Source organism: Rhopalosiphum padi, chromosome 1 (genome assembly GCF_020882245.1).
Source record: "Rhopalosiphum padi isolate XX-2018 chromosome 1, ASM2088224v1, whole genome shotgun sequence".
In the NCBI taxonomy this organism is placed as follows: domain Eukaryota; kingdom Metazoa; phylum Arthropoda; class Insecta; order Hemiptera; family Aphididae; genus Rhopalosiphum; species Rhopalosiphum padi.
In genome coordinates, this window is record NC_083597.1 from 34,624,244 (window position 1) to 34,642,862 (window position 18,619).

Here is an 18,619-nt window from a genome sequence, read left to right on the forward strand (position 1 = left end):
ATATTGTAAACTTGAAATTTTATAAAAGAAATATTTCCAGGTAGTATAATATTATGTAATTACTAAAATATTTTGTCTCTTCTTGAGTTATGTATAGGTATTTTAAATTTTCAGCTTTTTTAGTTTTTTTATTTTATTTTGGCATAAATTAGTCGAACCTAATTAAGAAAATACTTATACTAATATAAATTGAATATAATATAAACTATCCTTAAAAATAGATGCTGATTCATTCGAGTCGTTGGCACAGAATAAGTTTTTCATATAAGTACTTTAACACTGAATATAAATTCAATACATTCATTATTACTATGACCTACGTTCTATACCTATTCAATGACGAGGAAAACTCAAACCAACCAGCCGAGCGAATTTATAGGTTTTTTATTTGTTCAAATTACCTATTATACTCTACCAATTAATAATTTTAAAAATTAAATTTAATGATAACAAATATTTCAAAACCTAAATACTTGTAGAATTAATAATATATATAATAAGCAAAATTAAGGAAATTCTTTAGTAAAAAGAATTCTTTGTGAACAAAATGTATATTGGTAACCATAATAACTAAAGTTATGACGAACTCAATGGGTATATACAATTATACATAATATAAGGTTATCCATGATATAAAAATCTTAAAACTAATTAAAAAATATCACATTATGAAAAAACAAAAAAAATTAATAGGTGTATTTTGTATGGTATTTTTTAGTGTTTTAATTAAAAAATACCTGGTATTTTTTATGATAGCTAATTGTCTCTATGTATTTGAAAATTGCTTTTTATAATGTAGCAAATCAGAGTATATGTATACGATTTAGCATATAGAAGGCACAATTTTAAAAATTTTAATTTTGTTTTAGCTTTCTTCAGTTACTTTTAAATAATATGTATTGATACATTTATATTCTATTTATTTATTGTCCAACTCTTTGTAATAACAGACATAGCCTATACAGTGTACACTGTAGGTACCTACATTGCACTTATTCAGTCTTACTTCCTGTTTTTGGTCACGGACAAAATATATAATGCTAAACTAAACGTACCTTTTCTTTTTTAAATCATTAAACTAAAAAAATATGTTTCTAAAATATTAGATACGATTAAATCAAATTTTTTTATATTGAATGATTCAATGGAACGAGAATTATAATTTAAAACAAGCAATTGTTACATAATTAGCAACATACATAGATAGCAGTATATATTTTTATGTTTTCAGCGTCTTTTCGTGAGATATTTAAAAAGTTCAAGGGGAATGTTCTATTCAAATACATTAATCCTAGTATTCTTCAAAAAATATAATGTATATTCACAGCACCTTGTTATAAGAAAAAACAATAGATATCAATATTTTTATTTGAACAATTTGTGTTATTCTATTATTTTAAAAAACTATTTCATTTTTTATGAAAAGGGTTCGAAAAAAACATAAGTTTACACAACATAAATATTTCTTGTGTAAACGACATTTGTGATAAGGTTTACCTACGGTAAATATTGTTATGTGAGCGACAAATTGACGACCAAATACTGTATTATTTCAATGTAAAAAAGTGTTATGAACATAAAAAATATATACTACTGGACATCATTCTATTGATAGAAACAGATAACGCAGCTTTATACTATTATATTATATATATATATATATAATATCCGTTGTTTTAGAATCTACGTTGACCAATTTTTTAATTAAATATTAGATGGATAAAAATTTTAATTAAACATAGGTAGTAATTTTTCAAATTCTTGTTTTTTTTTGAAGAATGTCGATAATGGAATTGTATTCACTTTCTAATTTAAACGAAGCGTTTCTCAGACAAATTATCCAAGTTTAAAATACGTTTTAGTACTGTAAAATGTTAATTTGATTGGCAATAATGTGCATTTTTCTCAACGAGTCTGAATATTTTAAAATGAGTTCGACAATCGAAGTCATTATTTATAAAATTCTTACTCGTTTAGTATCTTGAACGATTTAAAATAAAATTCAATCATATTGCCGCAGTAACATAGTTGTCATGAATTGGTTTTTGAAAAGGTTTGGATCATTTATTCGATACTTTTTAATGATATCCCATTTTTCCAATTGTTATCATCCATTGAATTTTGATAATAAATTTTAGTTACATATAATAGTTGATAAAAACTGACCGTAAAATAGGTCAATTGATTGCTTGATTCTGTACAGAGCTATTGAATAATTGTTTGTTGTGACTGAAATAATTTTACAGTAATATGGGTTTTTTGGTAATTTGCATACAATTTTTATCAATTTATTTAATTAATTAATGGTATTAACCTAAAATATATTATTGTATTTTTGATTTTATATTTATATTTTATTATAGTAACAGTTTTATAAGTTGTATTAATAAGATTGCATCAGTGGAAAATCCAACCCTATAGTATAAATAAATCGTTTCCATAGTTGTTTCATAGAAAAGTTAGAAAATATTATGGTTGGGCATGGCGTGATAACTTTACCATATTTTTTTATTGTATATAACATTGTAAAAATTAGTAAACTATTAACTATGTATTTTTGGTCACAATTAAGTTGGTATTCAGTATAATTTTTGATTTGAATTTGTAATTATTATCACTTGTTTATTTGTCGGTATTAATTATAAAGCTCATAACAGTAATAAAGGATTAAAAAATCATATTGACATATTCAAATTTATTTTTAATATATTTTCCGAAATTCGTCCACGAAATGTTTATGACGTACTTGTATATACATTTTATTATTTCTTACTGTTATTATATATTAAAAGTAAACTCGAATGATAAGTTTTTCAGAATTTCTAATTTCGTTTTATTGTTAATTTTTTATTTCTAACATAATTAATAACCTAATAATTTTTTCAATTTAAATAATATTTATGGATGCCTATTAGGTGTATTAAGGCATTAAGTGGTATATTATAATATATAATTTAAATATTGCGGACATTATTATTTCATTTTTACGAGTCATAACGGTAATTACCGTATTATAGCCTATTAAAGGCGTTGCTATATTTCAGGAAAAACCATCTATTGTGAAGCAGTTATGGATATATAATATAGTTATATCAGGCGGAAAATTGTATTTTATTATCATTCGATGCTTCCACCGTGACACCATCACTGATGTTCTAGCTATCTGTCCCTATCGGTGTTCACGCGCCGTGCGATTCTTGATTATCAAAGTCCACTAAAGGACGCATTGTTATGCATATCACGTGCATCAGGGAATTAGCCTTGCGCCTAAATAGATATATATTATATATTATTATTATATCATACTCCGCTGCGACTTGTAACGGTAGATACGAGATATCGGAAAACGTGTTAAAATCGTGCAGATGTCTAGTGTTGTTGTCACATTCAAATTATTGCACGATGTTATGTATTTTCTTGTGTATAAAATATATGCTTATTATTATTTATCTGTACGGTTTTATTATTATTATATACATTATTATGATTTTTTCGTTGAGACTAACATTAATTGTAATGTCCTCATAAACATGTATGCATTTTAAAACGTAGATGTATACCCAAAGTTTGAGTAATATTCTTGATTCGTTGCTATTATAAATTATTTTTATTTTTATTTTTGTAATTATATTATCGTTATAATTACGTATGTTTCTGTACAGTATTTCTGGGAGAAGAAATCCTTAAATTGAAGTTACATGATTAAAAATCCAACCATTAGTGACACTTAGCTTGGGATTAATACGGTAAACAGAAAATTAAATCAAAAGAACACGCTTTCTTTTGAGATTACGGTGAGGATTTTCGAGTAGTGAATGGGTACGTACCTAATCCATTCATGAGTAGATTTTGGCGGTTTCCTAGTCTAGCGAAAAACCTTTTTTTATAATAGTGTAGCTTCTTTCTTAATTAACTTAATGTAAGGTACGATTTAATTAAAAATAAGAGAATAGGGGAAAGACTAGAGGTGACCGACCCGTGGCAGATTTTTAATGCAGCCCCCCACGTCAATTTCAAAACCATCAATCATTTATATAATAATTTATGAGAAAAAAAATTAAACAAAGTATTCATAACTAAAAACATATCAAAAATAAAGGCATTACCTTATATTGATTTAATGGTAGGTATAATATGAATATAATATTATCGTTTCTGTAATTCGATAGAGATATAGCACGTGCACACATTAATTACCGATACGGGCGATTAGACGATTAAACTTGGTCCGATTACAATTATTTATCGTCGCGCGTCGGAGTGATCGTCGCGGCAGTGAGCTTAATATATTGGTTATCAGTAATATAGTTATAGAAAATCAAATACGGTCTGACAGTCACACGGTGGACGTTTTGTTTTTAGTGGCGTTAATGCTCAGTATAATAAATAACGTATTGTAATATTAGTATTTAGTTCGTTAATATTCATAATTTGTAACTTTTTTCAAATTGTTTTCGTTAATAAGTAAATAATAATAAAATGTCACATTATTATAAAAAAAAAAACTCACGGATAAATGAAACTTGTTCAACAAAAAGTGTGGGCTGAATTATTGTTGAATACTTTTTTCTATAAAGATGAACAATTAAGAATTAATAATTAATAATTATACCTAATTTTTAAGGAAACCATTTCGGTATTTAAAGATAATAAATTAAAAAGAGATCATTAGCAAAGGTATGTTACCAAACTATTTTTACAAAGAAAGTATACGAAAATTTATTGAACACATTTCTTCCTATAATAATTGTAAATAAATGTATATTTTTTTCTTGTAATAATAAATAAAATGTAATACTGAAAAATATTTCACTATTCACTATTGTATAATTATGAATAAAATGTAAATGGACCACAATAAATCTACTAATTCAATGTAGACCAATCTTCAGAAAACATTTGACATCCATCGGATTGACATTCCCGGAGTTTGGATAGAAAGTCTTCATGCTATGTACTACATTGAAGGCTAGAAAGGCACTGGTGTGTTACAAAGTTTGTTTTCAAGCAATGCAGAAATTACACCAACAACTCTGTGAACTCTGTATGTAATGTGATATGTTTGGCTCTTAAATCAAATTTTGATGTTGAAAGTACATCGTTTGCGGAGAAATTGACTGAAGAATAAATTGTTCACAAACGATTGAAAAATAGTAAGAGACTACTAGGTTAGGTCTATATATAGTGGTTTGTCCAGCATAGTAAATATAATTACCAAATGTTCTAAGTATTGCAAAATATGAAAGTCTTATGTAATTGAATTATATATATTAGAAGTAGGTATTATGATTTTTTTTAATTAAAATTTCAAATGGAGATATTTTTTTACTAAATTTGGTGTGCAATATTATTTTTTGTTTTTGTTTGAAGCAGAGATGAGACCACATGTCGTACACAGACGCACGGGGTTTCTTGCAAGCCAGGTATCTGTGACAATTTAGGATATTATAGTTTATTTAAAAATATACACTTCATAGATTATTAATATGAAGATTTTCAAACCCTAAAGTGACCCAAAATATATTACACTTAATAATGATGGTTTTCTGTTTCTAACACATTTTTTTTTACAAAATATTAGATAATATTAGATCGTGTCAGGTACACAGCACACGGTGTCGTTTAGATAATTTATATTAATGATTTTCCTTGTAATACAGAGATTGATCTGTTGTAAAGTTTGAATTTTATATTGCAATACATAAATTGTGTGTTGTATACTTGTGTCATATTTTTGAATACATCCGAATGTATTCTAATGACGTGTTTCAAAACTCAAACTGTGTAAATATAAATCCATAATATTATTCTATTCTACACCTGTTATTATAAAATCATCTTCAACGCTGTTTTTACACAAGTTATTGTATAGCCAATAATAATCTATAATCCGACACATTCATGTTCACAATTATTTCTTGTCATTTTCGTTATACATTAATATATAATTCAATAATTCAATGCAGAATAAGCTATTAATCTAATTGTGCATTTTAATCGTCTCCGATTTAAATTTATACCAATGTAGCTTATTTTATTTATCTCATTACTATTTTAATTCATTATTATTTATATTATACTATCTGTATGTCTTGAGCTACAGTAATAATCTGTTAAAAGCTATTAAAAATGCAAATAAATAATAAAAACTTTATAATTTAACAAATATATGTTATTTATTATTGTATTTCGTTCCACGAAGTTTATTTACTATAGCCTTCGGAAATTTCTTCTTAATTTTAAGCACAAAAGTTCGATATTTATTTAAAATAACTATGGATAATATATTTGATTGTTAATCATATTTTTTTTCTTTATTACAATTTTAGTTTTAACATTATTATCCAATTATTATATGGTCTTTAATGTATAGCGATTTTTTTTTAAAGAATCGAAGTTTTACACTACTTTTATTTATCTCAGATCATAAATGCATATAATATATGTATTGCTATAATATCATAAGTCACATTTTTAATTTATGTGTCTCTCTGCTCACGCGAAGGACTGATAAAGAAATAAAAAATTGAATCTCGTTAAAACGTGAAAGTGAAAAAACTCGTTGAAAATAACTTATACGGCTAACGGACAATATATATACGGTAAAAAAAATGTCTACCGTCTTCTATAAATTGGATCTGTGATATTTGTGAAGATTGACTAATAACTAATTCTAAAAACTTTTTTGCCCTATTTAAGAGTTTTAAAAAATAACTAAGAGTTAATGAATTTGGATTTGCGGTAGGATGTCAAGTATATACAAACGATACATCCTCGTGCAGCGATTTACAATGAAAAAAAAATTATTTTGAATACTTTCTAATTTGTGTTATTTCAAACACGTTATATATATCCTAACATGTGTTGAAGTTTTCGTCACAAAATATTTGCTAAAGTTTTTTAGAAACGAAATATTATGGATAGTTATATATTTTTAAGCTAAAATATTATGATATAAAATTGTATATTGATCGTTACAATAACCGTATACTTATTTTGAGTCGATAATATAATATAAATTATGCAATTTTTATTTATTACCATTAGTGTATAATTTATAAAATTATAATGGTTTTTAAAAAGGAGACACTTTTTTCTACGAAGTGAATATTTTTTTAAATAAAGATTTAGTTTTTTACTTACATGAAATTATATTTAATATTTCGCAATATTTTAAACACAATAAAGAATGAGGGTATTACGTTTATCCAAGAGACGAATTATATTAAATGCAATTTTGCGTGAAAACATCCCATGCGAGATAGGTGTAAAGTAGATTGACTAAAGTACGGTAAAGATTTATCATGGACTTACAAGGATACATATAGTATAGCCAGAGGGAGTCAAAACTAAAATCTTCAATACTTGTTCTCGAGAATTACACATAGCCATTTATTTAACTGTCTCCGTTAATACTGACTTGAGAGTTGGGATAGAAATTTTACTATCCAACCCATTGGTGGTTTGTATTTTAAATTAATTTGTATTAATAATAAATTTAATAAAGAAAAAGATTTATCAGAAACTTAAAACATTAGAAGTAAACAATATTTGAATAATTTATTATAATACATATAAAAACTTAAATTATATTAAACTCTTAAGTAGCTGTATTATGTTTAATTTTTATCCAACTATTATTCATATTATGATAACTGTAGTAAATCCTTAATAACATTTTAATCTATTAAATTATTTACCTTAACCGTTAAACAATTAGTAGTTTTTTTAATTGTGTTTCGACGCTTTAATTATTGTCAATCTAATTACTGTAGTAATACGTCTACAAACATAAAGGAAAATATTTTATGAAATACTTTTTAAAAGTGTATTACAGTAATATATTGTGATAAAAAAGTAATTTCATAGTTTTAATTTCGATAGCAGATACCATGTAATCGTGTAATACCATTATAATACTAAAAAAGTATAGTGTTTTAAATATTTAAAAAGTCAATAAAAAAAGACAGACTAAGTGTTAAAGGCACTCTGGTGATTATTTATTTATTTTTATTTTATTTTGGTTCAACCGAAACTGCCAGTGTTTGTTTTCTTGATGATTTTTATATCGTCCTTCAATACATATGTTTTTTACATCCTTAAAGTCAATACCTACGCATATATCATTTGACAAATAACCGAATATTATTTTATACTGTTAGCGCAGGAGCATATATATTTGACACAACATAACAAAATGGAAAACGTAGGTTCGGCTTCAGATAGTTTGTATTTCGACATTATTCTCGTTTATCATTTCCGTCATATCAAACAAAAAAACTATAGAGATGAAACAATTTTTCTTTCTTAAGATCGTTATGTTCCGTGTACACATATATGTATGATATAATATATTTTATGTATTTTGTGTACACATGCTCATATTTTTTATTGACAGTACTTTTACCGGAAAAAAGACCATATAATATTTAATTTGTTTAACTTTACGAAGGAATGATACCTACTATATAGGTAATGGAAGAGTGTTTGGATAATGTAATGTGCGTGTAAAAATAATCTAATTGAATGCAATTGTGCTTTATTTTTTGTTTTGTATGTATGTTATTGTTATATAATCAACCATATAAGGGTACCTATAGTTTATGAAATTGTATAGCGTTATTTATATTATAATATTTGTTGTAAACATTTAAATAAATGTTACCTAACAAATTATCCATGTAATATCTTCCTGTGTAGGATGGGAGTTTACTATTGTTTGTAACACCTTAATCATGTTAGTGAAGTCAACACATATTTTTAAAACTATAAAATACCTAAGGTAAAACCAAAAGATACTAAATATAGTTTTTGACTGTTATCTACCGCAATAAACCATAAAGAGTTACCTATACAGATAAATGTTGTCAATATTACTCCCTAGAGAAATTAGTTTTTTACAAATAGAATATAGTTTTCCAAAATGTATTTTAGAAATACGTGAAAAAAAACGGTGATGAAATATTATTATTGTTGTTGCTATCGCCATATTATCACAAAGTCGTTTAATGAAATACAGGTAATAATTCTTAAAAACTCTATTAAAATTTAAATCTAATGATTCGTTCCAAAGAAAATATTTAAATGGCAATTTCTGGCGTGTAGTAAATACCTAACAAAACCTCGCTAGGTTGGGTAATTTGAGCCTCCCAAAAATATTTTTTTATGTTAAATCACTTGTCACCGTTTCAAAATGACGTATTATTTATCTTGATTTATTATGTTTATAGTGTTTATACTATACTACGATATAATACATAGTGTGTTGGCGTACTATAAAAACGCGTTATGTGTTTATGAGCTCAAGTGATGTGTTTTACGTTTAAAAGTAAAAATATCACTATTATCACTACTATCACTATGTACCCTATTCCTATTGCGACTAAATTACATCGTAGATATAATTAATTAGATTTTCATGAGTTAACTTAGGTATTATTGTGTCGTCCTTATCATATTACATAAAATAAGTAATAAACGGGTGGAGGAAACGAATTCGGCTGGCGATGGTTTCTATAAGTAGTTTCCCCAATATTTGGCAAGACGCTATTTATATACAATATTTCAAGAATACATTTGTTTTGGCGTATACCGTATATGGTATGAATCAAGGGAACGCTCCAGATGACGGACTCGATTGAGCACGCAGGGCATAGGGAACATGGTATTATCAAAAAATGGGTTATTTCGGCTGTGGAACGTTGTAGTTTGTCGGTTCGGATAAAGTCAGTTCCCAAACCTTGCCTGACGATTAGCCGATAAGGGCTTGACGTCCGTAGGCCTTCGTATTCGTTATCCTTGTGGCTGCTAAGGTTATGTTTTGCAAAGTGCATCTTTTGTTGGCCGAGTGCATAAGTAATGTGTGAGTCTGATTTTGTACCTTCAAATTACCTTGCCATTGATTTTAGGACTCGACCTCGGTTTTTTATCAGTATTTCATAGTCAGTTATATATGTTTGACGTTGGTTTTTGTGTAGTTTCGGTATGATTCTAAGTTAATTTAGCATTGGTGGTTCTGAAAAGGATCGTTTTAATAAGGCGGTTGGAACGTATAAATAGCACGGTTTATTACCACCCCCCCCCCCCCCCACAAAAAAAACGTTGATTGAACATTAAACATTTGGAACCACTTTGGTAAAATAATATATTATGTACGAAGAACAATGCGTCAACGATATTTTAACTAAACGAAAAATAACGATATATGTTCTAACAATTTTAGCTATTTTCTATCGTAATTCAAAAGAGTGTTAATCGTTGGCACTAATCATAAGTCCTATTTTTATATCTTTGTAAGGTGGCTGTAAGATAGATATTGATTTATAGGTTAATATATTAAATAATGTATGATACAATTATATTATAATATAAAATGACCAGATAATTAATAATATTTATATTAATTTAATATATTATAAGTCTGAACAATTATATCAATAGAAAAATAAATTATAAAGTATAAGACAATAAGAAATAGATGCTGTTTACCATTTTTATTCAAAACAACTTTTCATATACTTACTATAAATTATTATTATGTAGAGGATTTATCTAATTAATATTTTTTAAATAATTATTATGGTTGATTATGGCGAGGTACAATCTAAAGTCTAAATCTTCAATACATCTGAGCGACTTTCCTGGTTTTTTTTTTTTAATAAAGACTATTAATAAAAATTTACATTTAAACATGTAATCGTCCTTATTATCTGCATGAATAATGCCAAAACCATTTTTTTTATTAAATTATTAACAATTATACTGTTTTTTTTCTTTTAACTTTATTCATTTATTTGTCCTAATATTAATTAAACATTTTATACAAATCTATATATTTTTTTAAATAGGTACATTATACGAGACATAATATTATAATAGTGGTAATATATATTTTTTGAAAACCTTTTATTAGTTAATAACTTTTAAAAATGAGTTTTATTTTTCATAACTTTTACCGGTATTTAGTTTAAAAATATGATTTAATGCATATTTATTTTTATTCTACTTTAGTTTTTTTCTTCTTATAATCTGTTATAAAAATACGCAATAATTTTTTTTTTTAGGTTTATAATCTGCTTAAACATGAACCATATTAAATTCATTTCAATTTACATGGCCTTAATTTTTAATGTAGTTTTTTAATTTAAAAAAAAAAAAATATTAGATTTTCATATTTTGTTTAGTTACTAACGCATTATGTAAGTAATTATGTGTTTTCAAAGTTCGTTGTATAGGTATATGCATAGTTGATTTATTCATTTCATTCAAAACAATAGTAATATACCTATACAATAATAATATTATGTGCTATTTAAACATTGCACCATGTTGATATTAAGTTGATTTTATGTAAGTTGTTATTGTGCAATGTTAATATTGTTACAATTAACAAAATGTACATTATGCTTTATAAATAGTTTTATCAGAATTAATATATTTTTATAAAGTAAAATTTTATCTAAAAATAATAATAATAAAAACGAGTCAAGGAAAAAATTATTATAGATATGGACTGTTTTAAATAAATATATTTTATTATTCACTAAACGTTAATAGTATTATAATTGTGTATAAGTAATGATAAAGCGATAGGTAACTAAACATATTTAAATTATGTTGTAACAAATTATTCAAAAATAATTTTTAAAACTTGAAATAACTATAAAAAAATATGCATGTGTATTTTTTTATGGTGTATATTTTTAAGTTTTTGTAAGAAAAACTTACAACGACCTTTTGTCTTCAAATTTCAATCCATAGGTTTTAACATTTTATGAATTTTAACTACCTAAAAAATTTAAACTTTGAATCCTTATAAAAAAATTATAACAATATAATTATTTTCGTCTTTTGATACATCTTAACTACGGTTAAAAGTTTAAAACTAAATATTATACAAGGTATCCCGTGAGGATTTACCTATTTCGATATCTCCTGAAATAATATCATAATTTTTTTTTTTATGACTCACAGGGACAAGAACTACAAGTATTTCATATTTTAATTTAATTTAATGTTTTTGTAAAAAAGTTTAAAAAAGTTAACTTTTATTTAATTATTTTCAAAATAATAGACGACAGCCATTATTTGAGTTTATTTTACTAAAAATTTTGACGTTTCAACATTTTATTTTCATTAATCTCATGAATTTATAATTTTTTTATAGTTTCATGAAAAATTGTGAATTATTGAATACTACATAAGTACCTGTGTTATCAAACATGTGGCCCTGGAGCACGGTCGGACCCGTATAATAATACAAACATATTTTCAAATCATATCATTTTTATCATACATAAATTAAAAAATCGATAATTTAATATGTTTATTTATAGCACAAAAAGTACCAGCTATTTTAAATCTGTATAGAAACTAAAATAGCAACTAGATATATTTTTCTACCTGAAACAACACTCAAAGCTTAAGGTAAAATAACTTTTACTACTTCTAATAGGTTGACGATAACCTCAATAAACATAAATAAATAAATAAAACATACATCGTTGTTTAACCAATACATTAATCACTTCACGCAGAATCTAAAATGTACAAAACCAAATACTAAAATCCGTAATAAATAAAATTAATTCAAACAAAACTAATCCCCACCATAATAATTAGGAAATTGGGTGAAAATAGAGTGAACTGTATACATAGTAACGTAAGTCTCATTTTGAGTATGAAAACAATTGCGGATAATTTAAATTTTTTTTCTTATATTTGCTTATAGGATAAGTAATTTATTATTTAAGGATAAAATTTTAATTTTTAACACCGGAAATTAGAAAATCAAATTAATAGAAATATAAAAAACACGTAAGTAATATCGTGAAACAAAGTTTTAAAATCTATTACGTATGGCTTATAATTTTTCAAAATTTCAATTAGGAAGATATAAATATATTATAGTATCTAACCGAAATTCAATGCATTAAGATTTAAGAATATATTTGCTTTATGAGTGTATTATATTTTCTTTTTTTAATAGTTGTTTTTTTTCAATAATATGTGTACAAAAACTGCTTAAAATCTTGTAAATATCTAAGAACAAGTTCATCTTATAAGTATTCTTAAGAAAATATACGATTTATCACATAAACGTAACTAAAAAAAATTAAATAATATATTGTTACACTAGCTGTGAATTAATTATAATTTTTTCTATTACATTAACAAAAATCAAAGGAGTATAAACAAAAACTCAATTTAAAAAATTCATTGTCAAACACGAGAAATTAATATTTAAAGCTTACAAGTGTTTATGTTTTTATTTTTATTTTTTTTTTGATTAAATTTTGTTTCTATCGTAAATCGCTCCAGCCAGTTTATGTACTTTATTTTAATATTAGAGAGAAGACATAACGGCGACAAAAATATTATATCACCATCGCACTATCTTATAAATATTATATACATATATTTTTTGGATATTTTGTTCTCTATTATTATGATGCATAATTAAATCTTTGATACTTCATTATATAAACGCTTATAATTTTACGATGATTTTTTTTTTATTGTTTTTCATTTAAATATTTATTGATATACTATACTTATACATACTATTTTGCACAAAACTGCGTTAAAAATATTTTTTTTATAATCATAGAATTAATTTTGAAATTATATAGCTTCTAAACAACAAAATAATTATTATAATTCAATAACAATTTTTAATTTCCATTAGTCGGATCGTTAAATAATTATTAATCACATCATTCTTACAGTATCTGTTATGTTCCTGAAAATGAAAGATTAACATTTGCTGTATATATATATATAAATAACTGGTATAACTTCTGTTGAAAATGACAGCTTATTTTTAGATTATGATCAGGGATCATAGGGTTGATGTGGGGTTTCTACGCGTGAAATTAACGCCGTTAGGATTTAAAAAGATCAATGACGATTATTGTATGGTATTTTACAATTGATAAAGATTTATTTTTTGGCATATTTTTAGAATTTGGCATATGCAAAAAAATAAAATACCAGTGTTATTATGCATCATTATTGATAGCAAATTTATAAAATTTATACATTATTTTAGTAGACCTTTGTTTGATCTTTAATTTTATCAAAAACACTATTTTACTTTCGACGTTTTCAAAATTAAGAAATATCATTATTTATCATTTAATAAATATTTTTTTTTTATTACTACTGTAAATTTAAACTAATTTAACATAATATGTTAAGAATATTATTCTTTTATTGTTCCTGAAGTTAAACAATCGTAAAATATTCAAATTTACATTTTCTTTCAACTAAAAATTAATTAATTCGTTGAATAAGTGGATCGTATTATTTTCATAGTGTATTTTAAATATGAGTGTACTTTAATGTTCTATCAACATCGAATGCACTTTTAATGCTAATTTATTCCAATAATTTTCTCCTATACTTTGATGTTTGATTTTAACTCCTAAATAAGTGAATAATAAAAAAAGAGTCATCGTCCGTATCTTACACATTTACAATGCAATCCTTAGACTTTTTTTATTTTCCATTACTTTGGAAATTTTCAACTATAATATTAATCCTTAATAATCTACTATCATCGTCCAATTAGATTTTTACCATTCTTTGCTAAAATACTTGAAAGGTTAATTCTTAAATATATTCTACCCGTTACTATTGAAAATAACATACTGCCCGATACCCAATTCGGGTCTTGTGATTCTCCTTCGACTATACATCAAGTGCACAGATGCACAGATTAGTTTACGCTATTTCGTATTTCCCGGAACAAAAATTATATTGCACGTGTGTGTTTTTGGACATATCTAAAGCTTTTGATCATATTTGGCACTTTTGCCTTCAGTATAAGCTTAAAAGATTTCTTTCTCCTGCTTATTGTTTAATTATAAAACCATATCTCATAGAATGTCATTTTAAAATTTGTCATGGCTCATCTTTTATCCCCTTTTCTATATAACATTTATGTTTCTGACTAACCACCCACTCTTTAATACAACAGTAGCTAACTATACTGATGACAAAGCGATAATTTCCATCAATAATTATCATCTCACTGCTTCTACTAACCTGAAAAATCACCTTATCTGTATGGAAAATTTCTTAACCAAATGGCGTTTTAAAGTTAACCAAACAAAATCTATTCATACTACCTTCACCCTTAGACAGACCCCATGTCTTATTGTTTTTCTGTATGGTACCTTTATTCTTTGATTTATATCAATTTATAATACACCATATTAATCATTTAAAAAAATTAAAAATACTTATTCCAATGCACATTTAAATTGTTTAGTTAATATCTGTGCTATAAAAATGTAAAAATAATGTTTATGTTAATTACTCGAAAATAAATCATGATGATGAGAATTGCTTTAAATCAATAAAAAAAAATAACTTTATCAGCTAGTAAATAGAACATAAAAAAAGGTATTTTTATTTTAAAGAATACTCTAGCTTCATTATACATTTAGATGGAAAACCATATGTGCAGAAAAATAAATCTGACTATTTGATATTTGATTTTTTTACTCTTCTATTTCAGCCTAAACCCTTTTGATATATGGACTTTATATTATATTATATTCTAGTGAAATACATTAATTTACTATAGGCATAATTAATTATGCCCAAACAATCATAAAACCTGTTTAGACATTGATTTATTTAATAATTTATTTGTAATTACCCGCTTGTAAGTATAGCTTATAGTAATGTTAACGTTTAATTTATCATGCAGAAGATGATTAGTTTATAGTTTCCAATAAATTTCTGAATCCCCAAATTATATCAAAAAATTTCAATCTTAAAAAAATATGCCACTATGTGAATACACTTAGTGAACTTGTGAGCTACATGTTTTAAATATAATTAATTTTTGTTTTTAAATAAAAAAATGAAAAATAATAAAATATTGACTTATCAAGCAACATTATATTATTTGAGAAAAAACTCTTAGCATATAGGGACTTGTATAAATATATCATAGTAATTTAAAAGTTTAACCATAATATATATATATATTTATATATATCATTGAACTATACTAAAGTTCAATTATAATAAACCTATTCTATACAATATATATCGTATAAATAGTAAGATAACGTTTAATACAAAATCGAACAAACTTCATGGCTTTTACTCATAAGTATTTTTTTTTTGTATAACGATATATGATATATAATTAATTTAATTTATTAGTTTATAAACATTTTCTTTAGAAAATCTTAATTAATAGATTCATAAATCACAAAAGTGTAATTAAAATTAAAATAGGTACCATGATTTAATGTTGATGTTACTATAAAATATATAACACTATAGTTAAAAAAAAATAAAACAAAAGTAAAACAATATTTAGGATTGCTCACTCTAGACGAGCGTACTTACTGAATTCTCGGTTTCCAAGCCTATTTTAATACAAATCAATAATTTACTCTAACTCCATTCACAATTTAAAAAGAATTTGATAACCTTTATATTCTGGTATCTATTTTTACTATTGGCTAGTATAAATATATATTAAATAGTAAATACTTATATTTTTATATTTTTTTTTAATACTGGCTAGTATAAATTTACGTCAAATAGAACCGTTGTAAATTTTTTTATTTATTCTCTTGAATATAGTTTATATTAATATCAATAGTTGTAACTATGCACTTATAACTAACCGACGGGTGGACACAATAATGGGAATATAAGTTATTCATATATAGTTAAATCTAAACTGATGTTTTGATACATTAAATCTTAGATGTGTAAAAGTAAACAGAATAAACATTACACATATTAGAAGTGCATTGTATTAGAGTTTATTATGGTTTATAAGTATGGTATATTTATACGACCTAAATTATATCGCCACTTTTGTTATAATAATGAGACAACACCGGTGTAGTACATCTTTCCCCCTTACCGCGCATAGTTCGTTAATACTCCATAAAAAAGTTTCTATTTTTTGTATGATCGAAGTAAAAGCCCGACTATTGGACCATTTCCTTTTAGTGTCCCTTTAATGCCTTGTTGGTGTACATAGTATACCTAGCTTTGTGAACAAATCCCACCAAGATTGGCAATCAGCCTGCGATGGATTTGATACATCGCTTGGTGTATTTCAGTTGTTGTGTGAGCATATTTTGTAATATAATATGTTTACTGGTGTACGTGACTACGGGACCGGACGCCCTAGCTGGAATTCGCAGATCCAGCGATTCCCACCAGGTTGTTGGGCTTCAGGGCCTCCTTGGTCATGGTACGCAAGTGAATCGAGTATAAAGCGCAACCGTACAGGACCTTTCTTGTAACAGAACATCTATTTTTTTTTTTTTAGTTTTAGTAATATTCAAACACAATCTGATAAATTGTAGTTTGTGTATTAATTAATGCGACTTTTATTAGTAATTAAAAACTTTCTCTTCCCAAAGTTATCTTAAAAACGTCCTTAAACTTCTAACGAAGGATTACGTCTCGCCGATTTTATATACATCATATACACACTTCACGATAAAATCGGTTTAGGCTTACCTTCACCCGCAAAAATGAATAAAAATGTAAATAATACACATTTTAATACAATCAGGTCATTGGTACGTTTTCCATTTTTTAAAACGTCACTGTAAACACCAAATATATAGCTCCACGGGTGTATTTCTATGTCATTTCCCAATTAAAAAAATAAAATCAAGAGTTGGGTCTATGTTAACTTACTATGCTTAAAGCCAATTCCGAAGTGATGAGCTCTATAAATTAAAAAATAACTACTTGGTGATTGTATAATTTGTGGTAGGAAATCTTTGACATTTTTTTTTCGATTTCTGTGAGTTTGAATTTCTATAATTTTTTCTTAGATACTTGCCTACATTATGTAAGGAACCTTCGTGCAAAACTTCTTATTTCTACACCCAATTATGTGGATTGTGTGTTGATATGCCAATCAAGCGTTTTTATTTTATTATATATATATAGGCATAGATTTCTATGCTGTGTTGGTACTAGATTAGGAACTTTAAATACAATTAATACATAACCATTGAAGTTCGTCTATTATATACAATTTGCAAAACTATTTAGGCAACATACCGAAAAACCGGAGATAAATATTATAGTATAGGTAATAGTATATAGATAATTGTGTTAATGTTCTAACCGAAATAAGATTAATTTTGATAACTTGAATTCTGTATCTAATTCAATGTATAGATATTTAGTATATATATATTACGGGACTCTAAATTAATCTAACTCTAATATTATACTTCATTATTATTTTTTGTCAATATTATGTGTGTATTGTTATAATTTTAACTGGGAAATTAATGCTAATAATACATAGGGGATAATGGAAATCATTTTTGTGGGTTATTTATTTCTTTATTTTTAATTTTTTTGTTTTTTGATTCTTTATGTTTATTATTTAAACCTTATAAAATTAACTCAAATAACTTTTAGGAGAAATTATATTTTGAAAAATATTATGACCAACTCGTACATTTTGAGATCTACCACATAAAATAATTATTCAAATAAAATTGGGCATTTACAAAAAAATTTGCTGTCAACAAACATGATTTATAAATTGTTTGGTTTATTTGCAAAGATTTTTCTATATAAAGTAAAAAAAGGTATATTATGTATT

General features: G+C 25.3%; 1 protein-coding gene across 4 annotated transcripts in view; it reads left to right on the forward strand.

The window, feature by feature from the left end:
* The window catches only part of LOC132932184 (metabotropic glutamate receptor 2), a 177,882-nt gene that overhangs the window by 44,372 nt on the left and 114,891 nt on the right, over positions 1-18,619 (forward strand). The gene's annotated exons all lie outside the window — the stretch shown is intronic.